The sequence below is a fragment of the Haemaphysalis longicornis genome, unplaced genomic scaffold, assembly GCF_048455015.1.
Source record: "Haemaphysalis longicornis isolate Haplotype H1 unplaced genomic scaffold, Haemaphysalis longicornis Haplotype H1 scaffold_3, whole genome shotgun sequence".
Classification (NCBI taxonomy): Eukaryota; Metazoa; Arthropoda; class Arachnida; order Ixodida; family Ixodidae; genus Haemaphysalis; species Haemaphysalis longicornis.
This window is the reverse complement of record NW_027526335.1, coordinates 119043840-119068780: the sequence shown is the minus strand read 5'-3', so window position 1 is coordinate 119068780 and position 24941 is coordinate 119043840. Positions and strand designations below refer to the sequence as shown.

The 24941-nt window shown below is 45.1% G+C and overlaps 1 protein-coding gene across 1 annotated transcript in view; it reads right to left on the bottom strand.

Moving 5' to 3' along the window:
• The window catches only part of LOC144175400 (uncharacterized), a 73502-nt gene extending 61760 nt beyond the window's left edge, over positions 1-11742 (bottom strand). The window contains exon 1 of the mRNA XM_077704482.1: positions 11553-11742. The gene's annotated coding sequence lies outside the window, so the exon portion shown is untranslated. The remainder of the gene's footprint in view (positions 1-11552) is intronic.
• Positions 11743-24941: the final 13199 nt, after the last annotated feature.

The window sequence follows — 24941 nt, the reverse complement described above, 5'->3', positions numbered from 1 at the left end:
GATTTGCATAAAATAAATACGGAACAGAAATACGGCACATAAATGACATAAAGGCACTTAAGCTACAACAGTTTTCAATTCATTAGAGAACAAAGACAAAGAGCTCTGGAATATATCAAGACGATCGGAATATTCATTATATGCACATTGTATTCTGCAGATGGACGAGCATCGTTTACTTAAAGCATCTGTTCTGAAAGTTCGAAATCTTCGGAAAAGTTTGTTCGGCAAGTTGACATTGATAAGTGCAACCAAGTCATCACACAAAATATCACCATGAAGAAGTTTATAAAGAAAGATAATGTCAGCTCTCATTCGTCGACACCAAAGGGAAGGAATACTTTTGAGACAAGACATGCTGCCTTTTGCGTCTTCTTGTACATGACGGAAACGGTGCCTAAAGATAGAAAGGAACTTATTTTGAACCCTTTCGATGCGGTCACTATTGGACTTGCAAGTTCCATTCCAAACAACAGAACCGTATTCGAGAAGAGGTAAGCACAGAGCCGAATACAACTTTAAGAAAGGAAGAGGACTTTTAAACTCTCTAGAATACCTGCAGACAGCACCCAGACATCGAAGAGAGCGTCCGGTAATTTGTGTAACGTGGGAAGAGAAAGTCAGAGAAGAATCAAATAGTACTCCCAAGTCCCGAATTTCGGTCACCCTCGGCAGTGCAGTGCTTGCTATTTTATAGGAGTATTGCAGCTGTTGAGTTTTCCTACTATAGGAAACAACTTTCGTTTTTGAGGGGTTCAAAATTAAGTCGTTTTTGGTGCACCAACGATGGAATGACACGATATCAGCCTGAAGAGAATTACAGTCCTGAACATTACGCACTTCTCTGAAGATTTTCACATCATCAGCATACAACAAAAAAGAAGAATTTTTAATGGCAGAAGCAACATCGTTAATGAAAATGGAAAAAAGAAGGGGGCCCAGAACGGAGCCCTGGGGTACACCACTGGTTGCTTTGTACCTAAATGATGTTTGACCATTAACACTTACATAGCAATATCGCTCCTGGAGATAGCAACGTATAAGACCCACTAAGGAAGCGTGAACATCTAACAGAATGAGCTTGGCAAGCAATAACGAGTGGTTGACTACATCAAAGGCCTTGCTCATGTCACAGTAGACCGCATCAAGCTGGCTTCTACCAATGACTGCTGGGACAGCCTGCTCCATGAAGCATGCGAGGTTTGTGGAAGTTGAGCGACCACGCATGAAGCCATGTTGATTAGGAATGAGGACGTGTTTAAGTGAGAAAGACAAGACCTTATGAAGAGATAACTCGAATATTTTAGAGGCAGAACAAAGAAGCGACACTGGCCTATAGTTCATGGGGTCAGTTTTTGGGCCTGACTTGAAAACAGGGAATACACGACAGATTTTCCATGATCGAGGGAACGTGCCAGACCGGAGACAGTTATTAAATATTGAGGTGAACACAGGAACAAATATATTTGCATACGTTTTTAGAATTGCAGCAGGAATACCATCTGGCCCAGAAGAAAACGAGGGCTTTAGCCGCTTGATGCTGGCCCGCACGATGTTCTCATCCAATTGGAAACAAGCGGAGTAACCGTCCTGGTGACAAGAGACGCTGTCATCATCACTACCACCGCTAAGCCCAAACAAAGAAGAAAACTGACGAGCAAAGCAGTCGGCCGCATCTGCAACCTCATCGCCGTTGGAATCCAGTAGACGAATAGATTCTTTCGTTGTACTAGATCTAGAATGAATGTACTTCCAGAAGGCTCCCGGCTGATGAGTTGCTTTAGCTTCAACTGACGCCAGGTACAAAGCATGATCACGTTTGTGCAATATTTTGCATAGGGCACGTAGGCGCCGGAACTCCTGAACGAACTGATTCGCACCAGAGCGCTTCATCTTTCTGTGCGCGCGTTCTTTGAGTTTCAGGGCATCCCGCAATTCAGAAGAAAACCAGTGTGGGAACTTGAACTTCTTTGGTAAATATTGCGGGATGTATTTCTTCATACCCAAAAGCACAATCTCAGTAAAACGGTCAACTTGTTCATTGACATCAGAGTGGTCAATGACTGTTGACCAAGGGGCAGCAGAAAAGTAGCCATACAGCCCAACGTAATCTCCCCGGGCGAAAGCGTAGCGAGGTTGCGCATTGCTTGAAATTACAGAACGGTGGAGCATTGTAGGAAGGCAACAGGAAATAATAATAATAATAATAATAATAATATAATAATAGGCTTTATTCAATGTTTTATATACATGATATATTTACTGCCACACCTAAGCATGCAGTGCTTGTTAGTGGGCAGGCAGATCAGAGGCGGAGCGACCGTGCGATAACACAAAAAACTTCAAATAAAAGAAAACGAGGAAAAAATAATGAAGAATGAAAATACATCCATGTATGCCCTTAAACAGCATTTCATCTCTTAGAAAACACTACTAGTGAAACAAAATCAGCAACAAGAACAGTAATGCCGAAAAAGATTACACAATACCAGTATCACAAATATACAGCGGCATACGACACAATTGACGCATATCAATGTATGCTGCACTAAGAGCAGAAAACCTAACGTCATAGCTGGAAGCAAACAAAGAAGGCAATTTTTGCATAAAGAATGAACCAGCACGCTTAAAAAAAGAAAGGGTAGCCAACAATTCGCGAAAATATGCGAGGGAGGGAGAGAAGAAAAAAATTACAAAAGAGATATACTGACTTGTATACAGGTAATTGCCATGATGCACAATAATGCCACAATGATGAAAATGTACATCACAATTTGTAAAACCCAACCGCGACATCCACGATGCATTGAAATGGGCCGCGAAGTTCTTTTTTCTAATTTAGTTCTACTTAAAAATCTACACACCAGTTTTTCAATTGCTTTTTTACTTGCTTAAGACTGCTTAAATTTAGAAGTTCTGCTGGGACCGAGGTAATCATGGATGGAACATAATATTGTCTATTCCTTTTCCCATAATTCGTAAAAATTCTAGGCATGTGGAATCGTTCTGTCTGCCTTAACGTTCTAGCTTTAGCTACAGGCATTTTGAATTCCACGAGATAGTAGCGCGCAATAAAGACGGTATAATGAAACAACTGAGCAAAATTTAATATGCCCATTTCATTTATTATGTCAGTTGTTTTCTTTTCATGGAGGCTTGTAGCATATACAATGTTCCTGACGATTCGGCGAACAAGCTTATTTATATTTTCCTGTTTAGTTATTGGGCAGCTTCCGTACAGAGTTATGCCGTAGCGAAGAGTGCTTTCCGCAAGTGACTGGTAAATACGATATCGTGTTTCTATATTAGTGCCGTCTCTCAATTTATACATGTAGGCAGATATTGTCCTCAGTTTTTTTTACAAACGTGATTTATGTGTTCATCCCAGTTAAAAAACTTGTCTATGCACAAACCTAGATATTTTACACTTTGACTGTACTCTAAAGTCGAGCAAGAACAATCATTACAGTTTTCTAAGTATAGAAATACCTTTCTGTTCAATTGAATTTGCCTATAGGGGCTTCTAATGCAAAGAAGTTTTGTTTTGGCTTTGTTAACGTGCATGTAGTTCTCAAGCATTCAATGAAGTACTTTGCTTATATCCTTTTGAAGAGCTTCAACGGCATGTTCGTACAACGAATGTTCAAAAACTACTGCTGTATCATCAGCATACTGATACAGCCTGGACGAAAGAGATAAATTGTTAATGTCGTTCGTATAAATATTAAAAGGTAAAGGGCCAATTGTAAAGCCCTGTGGAGCCCCATTTTTAATTAGTAATTTTCCGCTCATAGCATTTCCTATTGAAACTGATTGGTACCTTCCTGTAAAGTAATTCTTGAATAATTGGCTATATTTTCCTCTGAATCCCATGTGTGCTAATTTCTGTAACAATATTTCATGATCAACAGTATCAAAAGCCTTAGACATATCCAGAAACAGAGCTAACACTATTTTATTGCTATCTAACGCTTCAGTGATAGAATCATTAAAGTCTTCTAAAAGTAATGTTGTGCACTTTCCCTGTCGAAAACCATATTACGGTTCAGATAAAAGGGAATGTTTGCAGCAAAAATTTATCATGACTGTCGAAATATACTTTTCAAGAATATGGGACATAACAGACAAGATGGATACTGTCCTGTAGTTCGCAGGATCGTCTTTAGCACCGTTCTTATGTATAGGGCGCACTACGGAAATCTTCATTTTTCTGGAATACTACCGGCCGTTAATATGCCACGAAGTATCGACAAAATCTACAAGCCTAATATGTCTATGTGAATTTTTATATCTCGCGGTTGGATCTTATCGCATCCCGGTGGTTTCGTAATTGAAATCGTATCCACGATACTGTGGAGGTCCCCCAGGGTCATGTCTGGGAGAAAGGCTGACTCAACAATGCTGGGCACATTGGTAATTATTGATTCAGGGACCCTTATATTTTCATTAAGAAGTACGCCGCTACCAGTAAACAACGAATTAAATGTGTGACACAATGACGTAGTCTGGCAGGAATCTCCGAAGCCTTTGCGAATTGCAGAGTCCGCTTGCCGATTAGTGTTGAAATTGAAATTGAAATTGAAATGTATTCCGCAACTATAAAATGTTACGAGGAGGACAGGTAAAAGCTGTGGAAACAGCTCGTTTCCTGCCCATAAGCTCGTTTCCCGCAGCCATGTTTTTTTCATGTTTCCCTTGGCCCTATTTAATTCGTCGGAGTAATAACATCTCTTTCCTAGTCGGAGCTTCGCTGTAACTTTATTCGTGACCACGCGAAATTCCTCTTTTAGCGCCCTGTCCCCTGGCTGCTGTCTTAACTTTTTCCAGGCTTGTTCTTTAAGTTGGCACAGTGTTATGATGTCATCATCGATCCACTTATTTTCCGGTTTTCTTTGTTTAACTTTCACTTGTTTTCTTTTTGAAGTTTCATAAAATGTCTTTAATTTTTGAACTATCAGGTCGTATTTTTCTAAGTGATCACTTGACACCAGATCGTTCCAGTTGAACTGGCGCACCTTCTGATCGAATGCTTTATTGTCAACGATTTCTATGTATTTTACTGGATTCTTGTTATTTACACTAACGCGTTCTCCAAGTAACTTTAGTGTCACATAAAAATGATCGGCTAGTTTTTTAGAGATAATAGCTGGCAGCAAAGTAAAGTTATTTGTGAGGCTAAGAATGTGGTCTATGCAAAATTTTGTAATTTTATCTTTTAAACGCTCTTCTCGGGTGATTGCATTTATTGTGCTTTCCAAGCAAAACTGTGAGACAATATCTAAATAATCGCTGACCCCGAGTTTCGAAAGGTTAAGAGTATGTATGTTTAAATATCCAGCAATAATAAGGTTGCTTGCGTTATCAAACTTCTTTAACATAGATTCAAACTCCGTCAAAAAGTCATGAATAATGCCATTCGGCGGGCGGTAAATTGCCCAAATAACAAATGTATTGTAGTTGCAGGAACTGCTCACTGCTATACTTTCTGCCGTCTGAAATGAGAGTACAATTTGCTCCGATTTCCCATTATTTTTCACAAAAACAAGGACCCCACCGCCTCTTCTATTCTCACGGTACACGGGAAACGAAGTACAACCTGGAAGACTAAGTATTACACACATCGTGGTTCACGCCAATCTCGGTCAAAATTAGCATATCAACTGGGGTATTTACCTCCGTAAAGTGCATTAGCAATTCATTGCAGTGTTTTTTAATGCTACGGATATTTACATGGGTTATCTACAGGTAATTCAGAAGATTTTCTTTTTGGATGTATTCCTCACTGTAACGATGCCATTGTTCAAAATTAGAGAATGTTTTTGTGATCATTTCAGTTGGTGTAAGTCATCTTCCCATTTAATCCAGATTTTAGGCGCACCTTCTTTTTCTTTGACAAGAACTTTTCCGTTGCGTGTCCAGGCAAACTTATAATTCTTTTCATGAGCTTTCGTCTTTGTAGCCCAAAGCAACTGCTTGGCATATTGCGTTAAATTTTCATTGATAAAAATTCCTTCTTCTCTGAGCGTTGTTCTTTTCGCGCACCATTTATCGCGGTCATCTCGTTTCCGAAAGCCCACGATAATGGGCGGGATTTTTCCTTCTTTAGCTGTGAGCTTATGCGCAGTTGATACTGTCTCGACAGTGGGCGTGGACAGTTGAAGTTTGCCCGCAATTTCAGTCAGTACGTCCATGAGGTTTTCTTCATCTTTTAGCGGGACACCGTGCACTTCGATGTTTTTTTCGCCGTGAATACTGTTCTGCGTCATTGAAAGCTATCCTGATTTTTTTTATTTCACGATCTTTGTTTCGAACGTCCGCTGGAAGTTCTTGAACTAGCCCAGTTACGTGTGAGGCTGCCTTTTCCACCTGTTCTCGGCGGAATAAATTTTGTCATACTTTTACCCAAGAAACTCGACTGACTTCTCAATACCTTCAGTAGTTTTTGTTTGATCGTCCAGAATTTTTTGGATTTCTTCTTGCCCGGCATTCTGAGTGCAGAGTTGTTTTTCAATTCCCTCAATTCTTACTACCAACTGGGCAAGCTTTTCGAGAGATTCGGCGCCCTGCTTAGTAAGCAAGGCTAATGTGTCTGCGACTGTCTGGGTAGACTGGTCCGTTTAGAGGGAGCCCTTGGCTTCGGACTGTCGCTTAGCATGAATATAGCAGGTACTACATGTCCATACGTTACATTCATTGGTATGCATTGCCTTAAACACAGCTTTTCTGATTCCGGAACATTTACCGCAATGATAGGGGTTATTACACTGCGAGCAGTGCAAGTAGGCCGAGCCAACAGCAATTTGCTTATGTCACGCAAGGCACAGCAAATCATCATCAGACATATTAAACCCTCACAGACCAGCAGGGCGAATACAACCAAATTGACAATCTGCAAATCAACACCCACCTATAAAAGTGAGGAACCGAGTTACAGGCGCCCGTACAGTCGACATGCACCGCCAGTCTGCGAAGGGTCGATGTCGGTGCTGGGTTATATAGCCGCCGGAGCACGGGATGCAGCTGCAGCAATCAGAAGACCAGGAATGAGGGCTCTGTCCTCCGCCGTGCTGCGCATGCTCCAGGAAAAGCCGTCACCGGTCGGCAGGCAGTCATTCGCGATCTCTCGGCTTCATGGCTATAAAAGTGAGGAACCGAGTTACAGGCGTCCGTACGGTCGATATGCCCCGCCGGTCAGCGAAGGGTCGATGTCGGTGCTGGGTTATATAGCCGCCGGAGCACGGGATGCAGCTGCAGCAATCAGAAGAACAGGAAGGGGGGCTCTGTCCTCCGCCGTGCTGCGCATGCTCCAGGAAAAGCCGTCACCGGTCGGCAGGCAGTCGTTCGCGATCTGTCGGCTTCATGGCTATGAAAGTGAGGAACCGAGTTACAGGCGTCCGTACGGTCGATATGCCCCGCCGGTCAGCGAAGGGTCGATGTCGGTGCTGGGTTGTATAGCCGCCGGAGCACGGGATGCATCTGCAGCAATCAGAAGAACAGGAAGGAGGGCTCTGCCCTCCGCCGTGCTGCGCATGTTCCAGGAAAAGCCGTCACCGGTCGGCAGGCAGTCGTTCGCGATCTCTCGGCTTCATGGCTATAAAAGTGAGGAACCGAGTTACAGGCGTCCGTACGGTCGATATGCCCCTCCGGTCTGCCGGTCTAGTAAATATAAATATCCCAGAAAGTGAAGAACACAGTCGCCCAGGGAGCCGAATTGGTAAGGCATTCGAGATCTAATCGAAAGGTGTGGATTCGGTCCTCACTCTGGGCACGTGTTTTTCTTTCTTTCTTTCATCCGCATATTTAAAAAACAAATGTTAACTTCATTAACCGTAGTAAAACAAAGAGCCTAACCACACCCCTATGCCTCCTTTGACGTTGTAGACTGCCGACCTATCTTATTGTATTTCCTCAACGAGCCCCTCATTTCCTCACTTTATTATTCTGCGAAAGCCTAGCGAGGGTCTCGGTTCTGGCAGCCTTAATGCCTAGGTAGCATAAAAGGGCTTCCCGCCAGTTACCCGCTCATGACAGCCTGTAGACGTTCGAGTCTCGCCCTGGGGGTTGAAAAGAAGGTCCCCTTCTCCCCGGGTAGTCAGAGTGGCGCTGGCTACCACCCTCAAGCATCAGATACACTTCTTGTAAATATAAATAGCCCAGAAAGTGAAGGAGAACACAGTCGCCCAGAGAGCCGAACTGGTAAGGCATTCGAGATGTGATCAAAAGGCGTGGATTCGCTCCCCACTCTGGGCGCGTGTTTTTTTCTTTCTTTCATCCTTATATTTAAAAAGCAATTGTTAACTTCATTAACCGTAGTAAAAAAAGAGACTAACCACGCCCCTATGCCTCCTTTGGCGTTGTAGACTGCCGACCTATCTTATTGTATTTCTTCAACGAGCCCCTCATTTCGTTACTATATATATATATATATATATATATAGCGACTACAGAACGAAGAATAAAACCAAAACTGCTAGTCTCCTGGGCGTTTGTCCTTCGAGGAAGCCTATTGAGGCAGGCAGACATCACCGTTGTGCTTTTTAGCGTGAGCTGGACGCTACTAAGAAGGTCCGATGAAGCCATAGGTACGATATTTGGGTTTGAAAAAACGGAAGTTCGAATTTTATTTATAAGCTTGTAAATCCATGAATACGTGCGCTGCGGCGCTTACTTTTTTATTTGTAGGCTCATGTGGTAATATTCCGGAAAACATGCAAAAATTGTTTCTGCTCTACACAAAAGTTTTAATTTCCAGATGTTCTTAGTAATTATCTTATTATTAAATCGGTTATTACTTGCACTGCAAGCCCTATTTTCAGTTTGTGGAGTATGGGAACCTGAAATTTACGAAAACACCAAAACATTTACTTACTTGAAATAAAGACGTCAGAGCTGAAAGGGCTCATCTAAAACCAAAGCCCAGAGCACCTTTTTTGATACCCTGACGGAGTTTTGTAATGTGAGTAGTTAACAAAGGCGCCCTAAGGGGTTTGGCGGCAGCTGAAGAAAAATGGCTGCACCTGGGAGCTCGCGCGGTGACATATCGTCGGCCCCATTTTACTCGAAAAACAGTGAGTATTTTCTTTGTTCGTTCTACACTGGGTCATTTTCTTCTTCAGAAAATGGTGCGCGATCAAAATTATCTCGTTGTTCTCGTGTTCGAGGCCCGCTCACTGTTAACTGTTGCTTGAAATTTACTTGCATCGTATGTGAAACAGTAGGCCTTCATTGATGACGCAATTTTCGTACCTCTTTTGGTACCTGTTTCAAAACAGCTTTCAAGCGGAAACATTTTAACTGTTTACTATTCTTTTGCTTTTGTTTTTAGAGCCTTAAGATAGTTACAAATCCGTCCGCATTGTCGCCGGCTCAGATGTCAGCGATTTTTGCCTCATCGGGAAGTGACCATGAAGATTACATTCTCATAGGCGTCATGAACACCTCCGAGACAAGGGATGATGACCCCGCGGACAAGAAACAGCGAAGGGAATTGCACAAAAACAGTCGTAAAAACAACCCATCCAACAGATAAAACGGTACGATGGCTGTTGGTGTGTACAACAGCTTTTGGAGGATTGCACAGCATATTTATCACGCGCTATACAAGTACACCATTCGTTCCAGACGCTAGTATATGTATGTCATGTATATATGCATGTCATCTTCATCTGTTTCAGGAACGCGTGGAATTTCCACACGCGTCAAAACCACCAGTTGAAGGAGCGGCCACTAGGAGTAGGAGTTTCATTTCCAGCCTATCAGAAAGCCTCATCTCCGCAGGAAAGGCGCCAAGAGGTTAAAGCCGACCAGACTGCCTTCGCATTCTATGAAGAAGACGAAGGGCATGTCGATTCATCCCCAGGATGACGTTCGCAGAGATCGGTTTGGGCATCTTCCACTTGTGACGAGCAAGTGACTTCGATGCAGGAGCTGTGTACCAAGCGCTAACGCGATTAGCACAGCTGGGTGCCCGAAATGCAACGCACCTCTGTGCGTGAACGTGCAACGCAACTGCTTCTTTGCAGCTGGCATGGAGGTAGCTGAAGAGCCCACTGTATCATGCATGATACGGCAAGAAGGCGTCAGGAAAGCCCACTGTATCATATAAGTTTAATAATTTTCGATTCGTTTAAAATTTCATTTTTGTTTTTGTACGAACAAAGTCACATTAGGCCTTCATAAAGGTGCGCACATTTCTGGAATTTTTATTTGCCTAGAAATGTGTTTGGGTTTTCTAGGGTTAAGAACGACAACGAAATTTTCCCCTGCGCCCCATCCCCACAGCCGGCGTTCTGCAGAGTGGTGCGAAGATTGAACGTTATTTCGAGTATTAGGGGGTGGTACGAGTTATTTCCGTAATTTTTGGGACTTCATGTGTTTGTAAATTGCTGCAGCGACGACAGACTACTTCAGAAAAAGCTGACGGTGTCATGCTTTAATCGTCATCACCTTTCAGAACACGGGCGCGCGTTGACGTCCGCGTCCGCAGCTTCGGCGGAATGATGCATTTCATCAGCTATTGCAGTTCTTAACTGTTACCCAGGTGTAAGCGCTTCTTCTCGCTGTACACGCTCGCACGAGGCGGAGTGTGCGCGCTGGATGAGCAGCTGTGTTTTAATTTACGCTAATTTCAGCTCTGTAAAAATTTCAGCGTCATTTTACGCAGGATTTGGTGTATTTTGGGCGGATTTTCTTCGTTCTATTCGTGCTGGTCATCAGAAATTTTTCTTTAGAAGCGGAATAAAATTACATTGCAAGTACGCAACTCGTAACGGGTAATGAAGCTCTCGTCGTTATAGCCCGGATTGTGTTAAAACCAGTTTCGTTGTAAGTGGCCTATACGGTACTTTCTCATGTATTAGAATTTGTGTATTTTTGTATTTTTTGTTTTCGTGCACCACTGTCGAAGGCGAATGACGAATGAATGAATGAATGAATGAATGAATGAATGAATGTAATATATTTCGCTGCTTGTCGCGACTACAATGCCTTCAAAAGAAGTCATACAGAGAAGACCCTGTCGGTTGGTAAGCCCATAAGCTGAAAAAAAACGTAACTCGAAAATGTGAACCGCAGTGAAAACGTTATGTTCATTACGTTATAATTACGTTGCAACCTTTATGTTATGTACTTTAACCCGCAAAAGTTTAATATTGCTAGAGCCAGATTCCTTTCCTGTTGTGTGAGGATGAAGCAAACTCACCCCTCGATGTCGTTGCTTCGTTGTCACCGGAATATCTTCAATGATCAGGATCTTCAAATCCACGCCTACCCATGTGGTGAGAAAACAATGGTGGGAAGAGAGGTGCCTCATCTCCTACTCGGATTCTTGCAGTCCACAGGACTAAGTGAGGTGTGGTGATGTTGTGTGTCTGTTATTTTAGGACTAAGTGAGGTGTCATGACTTTGAGAGTCTCTGATATAGTATTGGGGACGATTAGGGGGGGCAATTGCCGGCAGCTATGCAAGGCTAAGTCCGCCTTATTCAACAATACTTACTACTACTACTACTAAAACTATGACGTTTCTACAGAGCACGATATTAGGTTCAGTACCTGTCCCAGGGCTGCTCCTCAGCTTCGTCAATCTGTGCCGGATCGTTGGGTTCGGTCCACCTGCAGGCACGGCGGCGCAGCAATTCACTTATGTTTACGCTGGGCAATGGTCAACGGGGATCTCATCACATCTGTTCGACAGCTACACGCTGCCACCGGCGGAGCGGAATCCGTGCTTGACCTCCACACGGTTCTGAAGCTTGCGGCGTAATCCGCGCACGTATGGTGGTGAAAACAAGAAAGGCGCGATAATTGGAGGTGAAATGGAAGATCGGCGGAGAGAGCGAGGAGCTGCGAGGGAGATGAGAAAGACTTGACGGGAGGAAAATGTGCAGCGAGAGAGTACACAAGCAACCTTGTGTCGTGCCGTTTCGGCCATGATAGACACAACTATCTCTCATTTCACTCTCAGCAGGGGCGTCGAGATTAGGGGAAAATAAGCCACTGGCCTTCAGCTTTCCGCTCACTCGAGAGGAGCACCGCAGCTGTTGCCGAGATTATTTTTTGGGCTTAGACATGGATGAGGATATCCAAGCATACGGTTGCGGCGACTGCTTTCGTCCGGCCCAGCATTTTGAAAAACAGCTTGCGGGAACAAATAAAAATCACAAATGGCTTCACCCAATCCACTCTTCGAGCCTGGCCTGGTAGTGAAGCCAAACGAACACAAGACACGATTGAATGGGGTGTAGTCCAAACAACTGAAACACAGACCGCACGATTCGTTACCATCTGATTGATTGATTGTAGGGTTTAACGCGCCGACGCAACGCAGGCGATGAGGCGCGCCGTAGTGGAGGGCTCCGGATTAATTTTGACCACCTGGGGATCTTTAACGTGCGCCGAAATCTCGTACACACGGGCGTTTTTGCTTTTCGCCTCCATCAGGAAAGCGGCCGCCGCGGCCGGGAATCGAACCCGCGACCTCGTGCTCAGCAGCGCAACGCCTTAACCACTGAGCCACCGCGGCGGGTATTCTTTACCATCTGCGAGGTAGAACACTTCTAAGTCAATCAACACAACGTAACTAGGGAGGACTATAGTTTTGTTGTAGTAGAAAGGCGTGGGATTTCCCGCCTCGCGGTGGCTTTAAGACGCAGATAGAATGGCTTTGCAGCAGCGCCTTCATTATCGCTGGCCGGCTAAGATAATACTCGCAACGGTGATTTTCGGGCAATTCAATGTCGTATAGTTGGTTTGAAGATAGATTTTATAAAACAACAGTTACAGCCTCTTCTGTAACCAATTGCTCCCGACGATGCCCATTTATTGCCAGCATACGAGAATTCTGCAACGTTTACTCCTTCCGTGTGAATTAAATGCTTATGACAAGTAAATAAAATCCGGGTAACAGTGAATCCGTGTAACGGCTCAATTTACTTGTAATTTTATTCGGTATCGTGACAACAAAAAAGTAAACTACGAGTTGCAGCTGTTTCCTGTAACTCCTCCCGTAGAATACGTTTTAAACTACTGAAATGTCCAAAACTCCACCGCGAACTAACTATGACGCGGGAATAAAACGTGGCGTAATGGTAGAGTACTGTCGCAGTGAAATTGCGGGATGTGTTTTTTCCCAAGACCTCTGCATTAGATTGAGGGTTGCCGAGTATTCGCACGGCACTTGGCCTTACCGCAAATCTATTTATACCGGCGCAAACGATCGGACCATTTCGGGTGCGGTATGCAGCTTGGCTGAATAGCCTACTCACCTGCTCCGAAATAAATTCCTCACTAGTGCGTTGCTGACCCAGACTTGCAGTTGATGCTCAAAAAGTAAAAAAAAAAAAAAACTCCAGGGGTGGTGTTCGTTGATTGCAAGTAAAGCATGTGAGCATTGTCGTCGTACGGGCCTGTGATAGGAACCACCTTATCCCCAAGGTAGAAGAATAAACAATACATCACCAGGGATAAGAGATAGCGTATATCCGTACTTGACGTCACCACTTTATCCCAAGCCAAGTATACTACCGTATTTCCATGATTCTAACGCGCACCTTTTTTCTCTGAAGGTAGCCATAGAATTGGCGTGCGCGTTACAATCGAGCCCAAAAGCAAAATCTACTTTCAATGTACCCCGCTTTAGCACTAATGCCAGCAAGAGCTGGATAAGCAAGTATATGAAGCACAAGGGGTTTTTCTGCCACTCTTATGGCCGTGAAGTAAAATGTTTTCGTCAAGTGTGTGGTTTGTTGAGTCTTGACGTACACTTCACAGTAGAATCGCCGTAAAATATTTTTGGAAGTTTGCTAAGTAAAATTACTTGTGGGTTACAATCGGTTGCGCGTTACAATCGTGCAAATACGGTATGTCGTAAGCGATATCCGTTGCCTTAGTTTCACAATATGGCCTGCATTTTCGACCTTTTCAGTTTCTTACGGTGATCTGACGGTGCAATTTATGACACTGATATTGATTAATAATAATTATAATTAAATTACCCAATCAATCAATCAATCAATCAATCAATCAATCAATCAATCAATCAATCAATCAATCAATCAATCAATCAATCAATCAATCAATCAAGCAAGCAAGGAAGCAAGCCATGCAATCAATCTATCAATCACGTTTATTTACGTGCCTAGGAACAGCCAATGGCCTTGGGGCTGGCGCACGGATAACGACACAAAAATAAAATACAAGAAGCAAACAAATTGCATCAAACAAACTACACCTCAGACACAAACTGAAGCGGTGTAAATTAAATATATAATACACAGGCGGAGCGAAGGAAAAATACAGGTAAAAGAGAACCCTCCCGAAACTGGTCTCGTAAACGTACGGCAGCCCAGAAGTAGAGGTAATAAGAATAAATTACACTGCAATTAAGTATTACCGAAAAGCAGCGAGCGACGCTTTTGCAATTCCTATTCTTGTAGGGTTCACACAACAATCATAGCAATAAGTTTGACAGAAAAATATCTCAAAAATGCAATGGCAGTAGTATATACATAAATCATCAGGCGAAGAAATCACAGAAATACTAATGATAATAATCCCCCAATCAATCAATTGTTTATTAGTATGTGCCGGAAAAGCAGACGGGTCTATGTGGTGGAGCTCAGAAAAACAAGGAAGATGTGCGTTTCTCACAAAAGAACTATAGAAAATAGCATTGGATACATTACACGAAAATTGCACACTTTGATATGCCCACACAGACGCGCACACATGACGCATAAACATATACAGTGTATTGTCTATAGCAACAAGGCATTCCAAACTACTCTGGAGACTACAACAAAAATACAATGCGGCATGTGTTAAAAAACTGTTCACTGAAACTTGTAAACTGCAACAACATGATTGCTAAAAATGACGTCACAATGGAGTCATAAAACTTACATACACCGAAGAATTACCAAAAGCATTAGCTGACATACATAGATAAACCTAACTCTGTTAGCATAGAGCGTGTGAATAGAAGTTACGCACTAGGACAAGCAAACTACTCATGTTTTGTCAAGCTGCGCAGTTCCATACAAAAAGCTAGAAAGGGAATGTTGAATACGTCAAACCTTTCTGCGAGCATAATATATACAATATTTTCAATGAGCAGCCGGGAAAGGAAGAAAATACTCTCAAACCAGTTCTCCCGGCGGCCCGCGCGCCATCCGCTACCGGTGGGCCAGCGTTGCCTGTGCGCGCTGGGCTGTTAAGATCGCTCGGCGCGGTGTGCTCCGCTGCGTAGTACAAGAGTGTTTAAATTATCGTGTGCTTAGTTTTTAAATGCAGAGCATTTCTTTAACTCACGATGTCACCCGTTCTAGGCGTCCGTAGTAGTCCGCATCGCTCGCAGGTGCGCCCTCTCGGCGCGATCGTGGCGTGATAAAGGCGGGTGTCGGCGAGGCTGGAACGCACTCATCGCCGCGCTCTCTCGTCAGCCCCGCTCCTCCTCGCCTACTCTCCGCTCGCATCGCGCGCTCTCTCCGCGGTCGGTTCGCGCCCAACAGGTGGGGGCGCGCGCGTCGCGGGATCAACAACATCTGTGGCGTGATCGTGACGTCAGCATCGCGCGCGCGTGGCGCGATCGTGGCGTGATAAAGGCGGGTGTCGGCGAGGCTGGAACGCACTCATCGCCGCGCTCTCTCGTCAGCAGTTGCCACAAGTGCAACAACATTAACGTAACGCAAACTACTTAACGTCGTGCGCACCCGGAAATGCTCTGCATTTGATCGTGCCCCTCGCGAGGGGGATGTTTCTTCCACCAGGAAAACAGCTACCACTGGCGGGAATCGAACCCGCGTCCTCGGGCACAGCAGCGCAACGCCTTACCCCCTCAGCCACCGCAGCATTTTGTGCATCAATGCGGTCACGCTTCAGAGACCGTGAACTCCGCTAGGTCTTTAGAATTTCCGGGGGAAAAATTTTTTTGCGGAACTTTGAACTGCTTTAGCGAATTCTGCGATACCGTTGAACACGCAAACGTCGCTTGTTCAGCACTGTGCGGTGGTGGGTTGGGGAACAACCAGAGAAAGCGAGAAAAAGTCGCCGACAGAACACATCTGCGCGACACTGCCTGGAGAGGAGCAGTGCGGTTGCGACATGTTTTTTCTGCATCGCTTCCCAACGGACACCGAGTTGACACATCGGATGACGCCGTTGATAAACCGCGAAGACTTTGTACCAACGACCAACTCTATGGTCTGTTCGGTGCACTTGGACGGCAAGTAGGCGGAGCAAAATTCGTTTAGCACACGCATAGATGTGACAGGGGCGACAAAACGGAGCCCCCTGAAATGGTAGAAGTAGCCTTATCATTTGCAGTAGCCGACCGATTCTTCGAACGCAAAATAGGTCTGGAGGGGAACCAAAAATACTCCGAATAAAAGAGCAGTCTGAAAAATGTGCGAGTCATTACTCCTATGGGACCACTGGCGGTTCCTCGGGAAAGTAGGGAGTATCCAGCAAGTCCGAATTTTCGGAGTACGAAAAAACGGTAGGCTACTGCAATTGATTGATTATGGGGTTTAACGCGTGGACTCTTCACAGACGATGAGGCGTGCCGTAGTGGACGGCTCCGGATTAATTTTCACCACCTGGGGACCTTTAATGGGTGCCGATACAATACAACATTACAATAACTTCTGGTTCCTTGAAGTTAATCTAAAAAAAAACATATTGTTTGGTCATTATAGCCGATTGGCATTAAACAATTCCCTTTTTACGCAATTTCACATGTAAAATTACGGCGTTTTGTTTACTTCGCAGGCGAAATAATTGCACTGCCAAACGATATTAAAGAATAACTTGCTCCATCGTATATTGCTGTTCGATAGCACGAAAAGCAGGCAGCGCAATGTTGAAACGCAGCTCGAGATATGCGAACGCTTCATTTGGAAATAGCTCAACCTGTTCACAACGCGGTAAAAAGAATAGCTTATCATCCTTTTACGTTGTCACGGAATCTAAAGTACTACTAATATAAAACAGCCACTGCTGGTCGCGTGAAGCATTCGTGGTGCAAGCAGAGGGTCCATAAAAATGGACTCCGAGCGACAAGGCTCATGCGCTATGCGGAGCCAGGCTATCATGATCACTACCTTCGAATAGTAATTTCCCTGGTTGTGCGGTCGTGTTATTTTTCCGCCCAGGTAATTTCGTTTCGTCAGTAACCATCAAAAGTCTAGTTCAGAAAGATCATATTGTATTGCAATGTCAACAGCGTGGCAATCGTATCGTGGAAAGTCCATCGTGCGGGTCAGCGTGACTCACACGCTGTGCACGCTCCGCATTCGACGTCCACGCTTCCGTAGACATGAGTGATCGGTGAACATAACAAGCATGGTGGCATTGAAAATACGTATTTACTCCCCCATATCGAGTTTTATGTCAGTTGGTGCCATACCGGTACGTTTGCATCACGGAACTGCGGAGCCCCACCTGTATCACCACCGCCATGGCATCTTCCGCTGTGGGGGCAATTAGGACCTAAAATCCGCCCGCAGTAGGTGAAAAGAAAACAGAGCACACAGACAAGCACTGCAACCGCTAATGTAACGCCAAATGACTGCCGTTCACTGGGTAAAGCACGGGCACCAAATAGACGCACGGAAAGAACGGAGCACTTAAGAGCCCAGTGCGGCGTTTTCTGCGTTTGATTCATAGACGGCGCTAGCACCTGGTCAGAAAAAGAAAATCCTGGCGCCCATTTCTAGACAAGAAAATGGGGTATAGGTGCGGACTGCGTTCAACGGGAGTATTGTTAGCTGCGCGGGCGGGGGCATGCGACGGTCTAGATGCCCTGGGATTGCCTGTCGGGGTTCTCAAATTGATGCACCCAACAACTCTGCACAATCAATGAGCCTATGGACCACTTTGTACAAGAATAGTTAGTTGGCGGAATCGACGCCAGGATCATCTCTAGCCTTCGCAGTAGCGTACCTAAGTTTTTCTATTGAGAGCAATTTAGTTTGCGCTCGCTCAATGGCCGCCGTGTTAGAACGACATGTTGCATTCCAATCCACGGATGCGTATTCTAATAAGGACGACTCATAGTAGCATAAAGCAGAATTGTGTCTGGATAGTTGAATCCTCTGGAAACACGACACGGTGCACCCAGTGTTCATAAAGCACGACGGGAAATCGCATAATTATTGGCTGTTAATGTGAGTTTAGAGTCAAACAAAACTCCCAAATATCTGATTAGACATTCCCAATTTAGCTCTTCCTCACAAATACGACAGGTGAAATTGATGTCATCTGTTTTGAGGGTAAACACCACTTTGGTTTTTGCGCTGTTAAGTATCAGCTAACCTCTGCTTCACCAGTCCGGAAACATGCCGATGTCACATTGCAGCCGTGCACAGCCTGTTATGTTGTCAATAACTTTGTATATTTTAACATCGTCTGCGTATAGCAAGAACGATAAGTACTGAATTGCTGTCCAGACATCATTGACAAAGAGTGAAAACAAAAAAAAGGTCCTAGGAGAGTCCCTTGTGTCACAGCGCTTGTGGCCGAGTAAGTGCTGGAGTGCTGCCCCTTACAGTGCACGTAGCAGTGACGTCTAGTAAGGTAGTCGCACAGCAGATCAAGCAACGGATCAGGAACGTCGAAGTCGGAAATTTTTTTACACAACAGTGGATGGGAAACCACATCGAATGCCTTGCTAAGGTCACAGTACACCGCGTCAAGTTGGCCTCGGTTTTCAACTGCCGTTGGCGCATGTTACGTAAAAACAACTAAGTTTGTACTGGTTGAGCGGCCACGTATAAATCCGTGTTGATTAAGAATAATTTCATTGCTTAGTCGATGTGTTGCCAGGGAGTTAATGATAAATTCAAAATTGTAGGGAGCCCTGCACTGCAGTGGAATTGCTATACGCCTCGAGCTTCACGATCGCTGCGCCGCCTGCCGCCGCTTCTCCGCGGCGTTGATTTGCGCTGCGTGGCTGATGGGGGCTCGTGCAGTGTTTTGGTTCTGTTTTGCTTCTTTTCGTCTTTCCACGCCCTAAAAAACTGGGTATGGTGACGTCTATAGGCAAATCGCACGTTTAGGTCACTTAAAGAGCAGCTGCGTCTTCGTAGAATACGCGATCGCCTGCAAGAGCTACCCGGGGACGCGGTTCTGCGAACTTCGTCGCCGCTCTTCCGGGCGTCGGCGACGGCAGCAACATACCACCCTTGTCACTTCCAAAACATGAGGCACAAATGAATTCTACTGTCGCCTCGTTTAGACCTGATACTGGCACAATGAGAGGTTGGCTTCATTTTGCAGCGTGGACAACGAATGCGGCTTCGTTTCGCATATATACTTCGCAGAAAAATGTGTTTCGGGGAGGTGATTACCCAATCCCGGACAATAACTTATGCCTTTTATAAGGATATAAGCCATGCGAAAATGTTAAGTATATTCCAAGTCTGTGCGTCGTTAAATATCTGCCCACACACGCCACACATAGCAAGAACCAAGGCAAGTTAATGAAACCACAGAAGAATAAATACTGTGCGAGTGCGGAATTAAGAAACATAATAGCTCTAACGGAAATGAAAAAAAAAACAGTGCAGCTTCTGATATGTTAAAGACGTTCGTAGAAACTTAAGCCAGGTAGGGTTCAGTAGACCAACTATACGCGAAATGCACTGCTATTTCGCGAGACATCGGTAAGGGGGGGGGGGGGGGAGGGGGACGCTGTATACAAATGTGGAGCGTAGTCAGGCAATGAACGTTTTAGTAATCCCACACACAAATCTCGCGTTCACTTTCCTTTTGTTTTTCTACTTCAACGAACAGCTAATCGTACGGCGGGCGCATTTCTGGAAGTATACAGGGTAGGCTGTTCAACAAGCGATGAAAGGTGTTGGAAGAGTGTGGTATGTGATAATGCCCTCTGATTTCACTTTCTGCTTTATTCTGCAGGCTCCCTGTGCCGTATGACGATATTTCGAAGAAGCATTTAGTCGCGGAGGCGGATTATATTGTAAGCCCGTCTCCGCGCTGCTCGCAAAGGATATATGTAGCAGATGAATGTTTGCCAGCGCTCACCTCACGACAAGACGACTCTGTCGTGTGCTGATCCCCGAATATAATTATGCATTTTCCTTCGTACTTTTGTTGAATATTCCCGAAATTAAGACAGACTAGGTTGTAAATGGTGGTAATCAATATCTGAGGTATAATATTGGCAAATGTAACTGGCGTGCTGTGAGGTATGAGTGCTCCGCTGATTATGTAAGCGCACAAAACCGATTTAAATCGTAGTGTATAGCCGTAGCATGAACATCTGAGGAACCGGTGGTTACGGACACACGGCTAGTAAATTCAGGTCAGTGTAACTATAATCGGCTCCATCATACGCCAGTTCCGCGACGCTGGCCTGTGACACACACCTGGCGCTTATACTGACCGAATATACCACACTAAGATCACCTCAGAAACATTTACACTCTCGTAAGCACACCCCATTTGCGAACAAAGCGACTGCTCCACATCAACGCTCGCAAACGGTAAATCTCAGTCGTGAACGGGCGCAAAAGCAGCGGCGGCACTGGGGAGCGGGGGGCGGACTCCCGCGGCTGCTTTCGAAACGGGCCGCTAGAGGGATTTCAGTGGCGCCACTACAGGCCGCGCTCGAGGCGTATATAATTTTTACAACTGTTTTTGACCCTGATATGTGTACAGGTACAACTTCAGCAATTTTCCAGCAGTAAGGAAATGCGCCAGTACTGATGCAGTTATTAAACACACACAGAAGCCCTGGAAAAAGGATAGGCCCGAAAGCCTTGAGTAGAAACATGGGAATGCCATCGGCACCACACTCCAGCGAAATCTTCGCGTCCCGTAGGCTTTTAATCACTATTTGCTCCCTAACAAATGCCATGCACCCCGACAATTGGAGATGGAATTGCTGCACCCCGACAATTGGAGATGGAAGAAGATGGAAATTCGCAAATATATCTATGCACCGTTGGAACTGCTAAACAGATGTGGCAGGAACGCCATCGATTTCCGGACATATTTTCATAAGTCTTGATGACTCCTTTTGAAATAGCTTTCTATGGACGTAATGTGTTCAACCCGGTTACAATCATACAGTTTTTTTTTACAGAGTGACCGATATTCTTTATTTCTAACTTCCATTTTGCTTCCACACTCTTGTGAGCTTGCCTGTGGGCACGCTGTTTCCCTTTTAGTGATGTACGGACTTCCCCCGAAAACCAGAAAGGATACTTCGAAGCTTTCGATTTTTTTAGTCGTACGTATTTGTGCATACGTTCCTGAAGTACCTTATTTAATTTGCTGCGCTGATCATTTGAGTAGAGCACGGATTCTAAGTAGTCACCGGTCTCTAATCTTCAAATAGATCAAGTTTCCGCAATCATCAAAAAATTTCCGAATAGTACACAAAGTTTTCTCAACATGTCTTTAGGTGTTTACTATCAAAAGTATCGAATTTTATTTGTTTTGTTTGCCCCGTGTTCTGTACTTGTAAAACAAACGTAATTAATACAATGTGGCGCCGCTTGCCTTTTTGCAGCATTCCGAAGAACTCTGTAGCTTCATACGTATATGTTATTTATTCTAGCACTCTGTGAAAGGCGAGTGCAATGTTGTTGCTGAAAAAAAGTGCTGGCGCGCCTTTCTAGTTCTTGCAAATTGAGAAGTCATGTCGCTGTGATCGTGTTTCATGCTGGATGACGAATTGCCGTGAAGTCTCCGGGTTCTGAATCCCTCACTTCTCACAGAACTAGTGGAGGCATCAAATTTTCAGCAAACGGCATTGCCTGGATTACGTGGTGACATGCTTTTATTTTACAAAGGAAGCAACAGCTGGCTTGCGTATCTTGCTACGTAGATCACTGGTAACCGCAACTGTCGAGGGTCGCATGACGCCTTAACAAGATTTCAGGCCTCTGGCCATTTTGTCTTAGTCGAAACTCTCTTGGGTACCTCCATTGGCTTCAGAAATAATGTCCGGAACGAGGCCACGCAGCTCCTCAGAATCATTGAAGAAACGTAACTGTAATTGGAGTGGGAGTTGCGACACCGCGGTAAATCGTTCCTACATTCATGCACTCAGTTCCTGTAGTTACCGTTCAGCTCTAGCCTGATAAACTTTTTATATAAAAAATACATGCGTGCCCTAACAATGACGCAGAAATTCATCCTTTCTGTCTTCGCCATTTTGGCCCCTGAACGGCCCGCAAATGTCCGGAAAAGTGCTGGTACGAGCTCTCTCTTGGGGAATTGTCAAGTACATTCAGCTCCATAACTAATGCAGTGCAACTAAGGGCATCGGGGAATTTAAACAGAATATGCCCATTGACGCACATATCTACACCGATGTAACCATACTGTGAGCAGGCAAAACAGGTTCACGTCTCCAGCAGCACGTATAAGCTAGTAAATCTTGATTGGAGAGTGATGGCTCTTGAACTATTGGCGTTTTCTTATCGAGGTGTCAGCTTCTTTTGGCTTTTATAGCCAGCAGGATAAGATCTTTTGCCAGTATCCGTTGGCACGTTAAAAAAGCCCAACATTTATTCCTAATTTCCCTACTAGCCATATTTATCGCAGTATGTATCTCAGGACGATGCTAACAAAAGTTTCAGTTGAAAGTAACATTTATATTTTGTTGCAATTTTTTGTTTATATGCCATTTTTATGAACAATCAAATTATTCAGAGAATTACTAAGCTCCCATTCTGTGCCCTTTCCACAATATACCAAAAATTGGTGGTGTTCTTATGTTACCCCCGTTTTCCGCCTATTGTGTGCGCAAAACTGCAAAAAAAGGTGCTGGCATTCGATCATAAACGCCCACCTCCCCTCGCTGGAACCCTGGTGTGATTCAACGCTGAAGGGGGTTCCATTGTGCGTTTCCGTTGGGTCGATTACTCGAATTGCGTGAGCAATCGTCGGGTAATGCGAGAGCGAGCGAGAGAGGGAGAGAGAGAGAGAGAGAGAGAGAGAAAGAGAGAGGGAGAGCAAACGTAGCGCGGACGACCGTCGACTGAGAGACCGGCTGTAGCGCGGCACTCCGCTTATATGCGCAGCGCACCCGTAGGAGTGGAGACCGCGGAGAGAGAGGGCGCTGTCATGCGCACAGCGTGCTTGCGCCGCGCCGCCCTCCGGCGGAGTGAGAGTGTGCTGCGCCACGCGCCCGCAGATGTTGGGCGAGAGTGTTCGCTATCGGAGAGAGGAGAGGGGGTGAGCGGAGGAGAGACGCAGCTGTGCGGACGCGGACGACGACGACGCAGGAAGGACAGGGCCGCCGGCAACGGATGCTCTTCTCAGCGTCGCATCTAAAATTGTCAGCTAGTCTTGAAAAGACACGACATTTAGTGTTCTGGCAGCAGAACTCATCCCGACGAATCCATACCACAGATAGCAGTGGAGCCGCGCGACTACACGCCGACAGGACGGCCTAACACCTGCAAACTTTGGTTTTGAACCGAAACCGACCTCCTAGAAGGAAACGCAGGGTAGTTTGCCGTGCGGACAAAAAAAAAGATGTCCTTGTACTCTTGCTATGGTGTGGTTTAGCGGTGATCAAGAAAAACGAGAAGTGGATGCTACGGTAGCCACGAGATGGTGATAGCCACTTCGTTCATCTTCAGCATCACCACCACCACCATCATCATCATCATCATAATCATAATGTCAGTAGGCGAATCTAGAAGTTTTGTTGCTGCTGGTTCCTTACAGTAGTGCTAGTGTTCGCTAAGTTAGTGAATTCCTCCTGCTGATTTTTCAGTGAAAGTGTAAAAACAATGACTGATCAGAGGACCGACTTCGTTACAACAGTGTTAACCGTTGCAAGGTTTCGTTACATAGATGTCGCAAACACACGGGCTTCAAGAGGAGTAGAAATGGGGAATTTAAAGACTTCGTTAAATCCAGGAATTCGCTACATAGAGGTTCGTTACATCCAGGTTCAACTGTAACATACAGAACTTGTATAAGTGTAAAAATTTGAGTGAGCACCATCATAGCCGATCTGGGCGTCCTTGAAATGCTATTTTTCTTTATTCGTCGTGATGACTCAGTGGACATCGTGTTGCATGGCCACCCCAAGCCGTGGAGGCAGCTCCTCAGAACGGGCTTTACCGAGAAAATCTCGTGTATTGGCCTTGCGGAGTACGTTTGTTTTTTCAGTCAGTTCCATTTTAATGCGTCAAAAGCATTTTTGCATTTTTTAAATTATAATCGTCGGGGTCGTTGCTTCATGACTGATACCACGGCAGACAGTATAGCGCACGTGGAGCTTTTCGTCGACAACCTCAAATTTAAGTTTAGTCTTTGTTTTTGTTGCGAAATCCTCTGGCGTATGTCGCAAAGATTTGACCTCGCAGACTCTTGAATTCTGAAAGGCCTGGTGGCCAGGTGCCTTAATCAGACAACGCGTATTATCCTCAGTGCCACGGACTCTCCAGATGATTGGAAAACGTCGCGTCAGCTGTGGCCGAATGGGTGAAAGGTAAGAAACAATAATTCGCCTTAACCGGTAATTTACAAAGCCTTCCCATGTTATGCAAGCAATAACCCTATCTGGCGATATAGCTTAATTATAGTACATCAGGATAAAATTGCCGTATGGACACGCCCAAGGGCCACACTTGTGCTTCTGTATGGCCAACGCCGCCTGTATAAACATTTCCTGACGCGTCGCCCGCTTTCTAATTGGAACGGTAGGGACGCTTAGTTAAGCCACTACTCCGCCATGTGGGGCGCGCCGGCGGACCTCCTGCCTTACGTCACTGCTCAAAAGTCGCGAACGCTGCTCCCACTCCTATAACGCGTGTCTGTCAGCTTGCCTGTTGAGTTTCAAGGGCCGTTTTGTTCCCATTTTAGTCGTGACGGGGCGTTTGTTACGGGGCCACTGGTGATCTCGTCCAACGTGTCTCTCTCTTTATACCTGCTGCGTTTTGCGAAAGATGACTG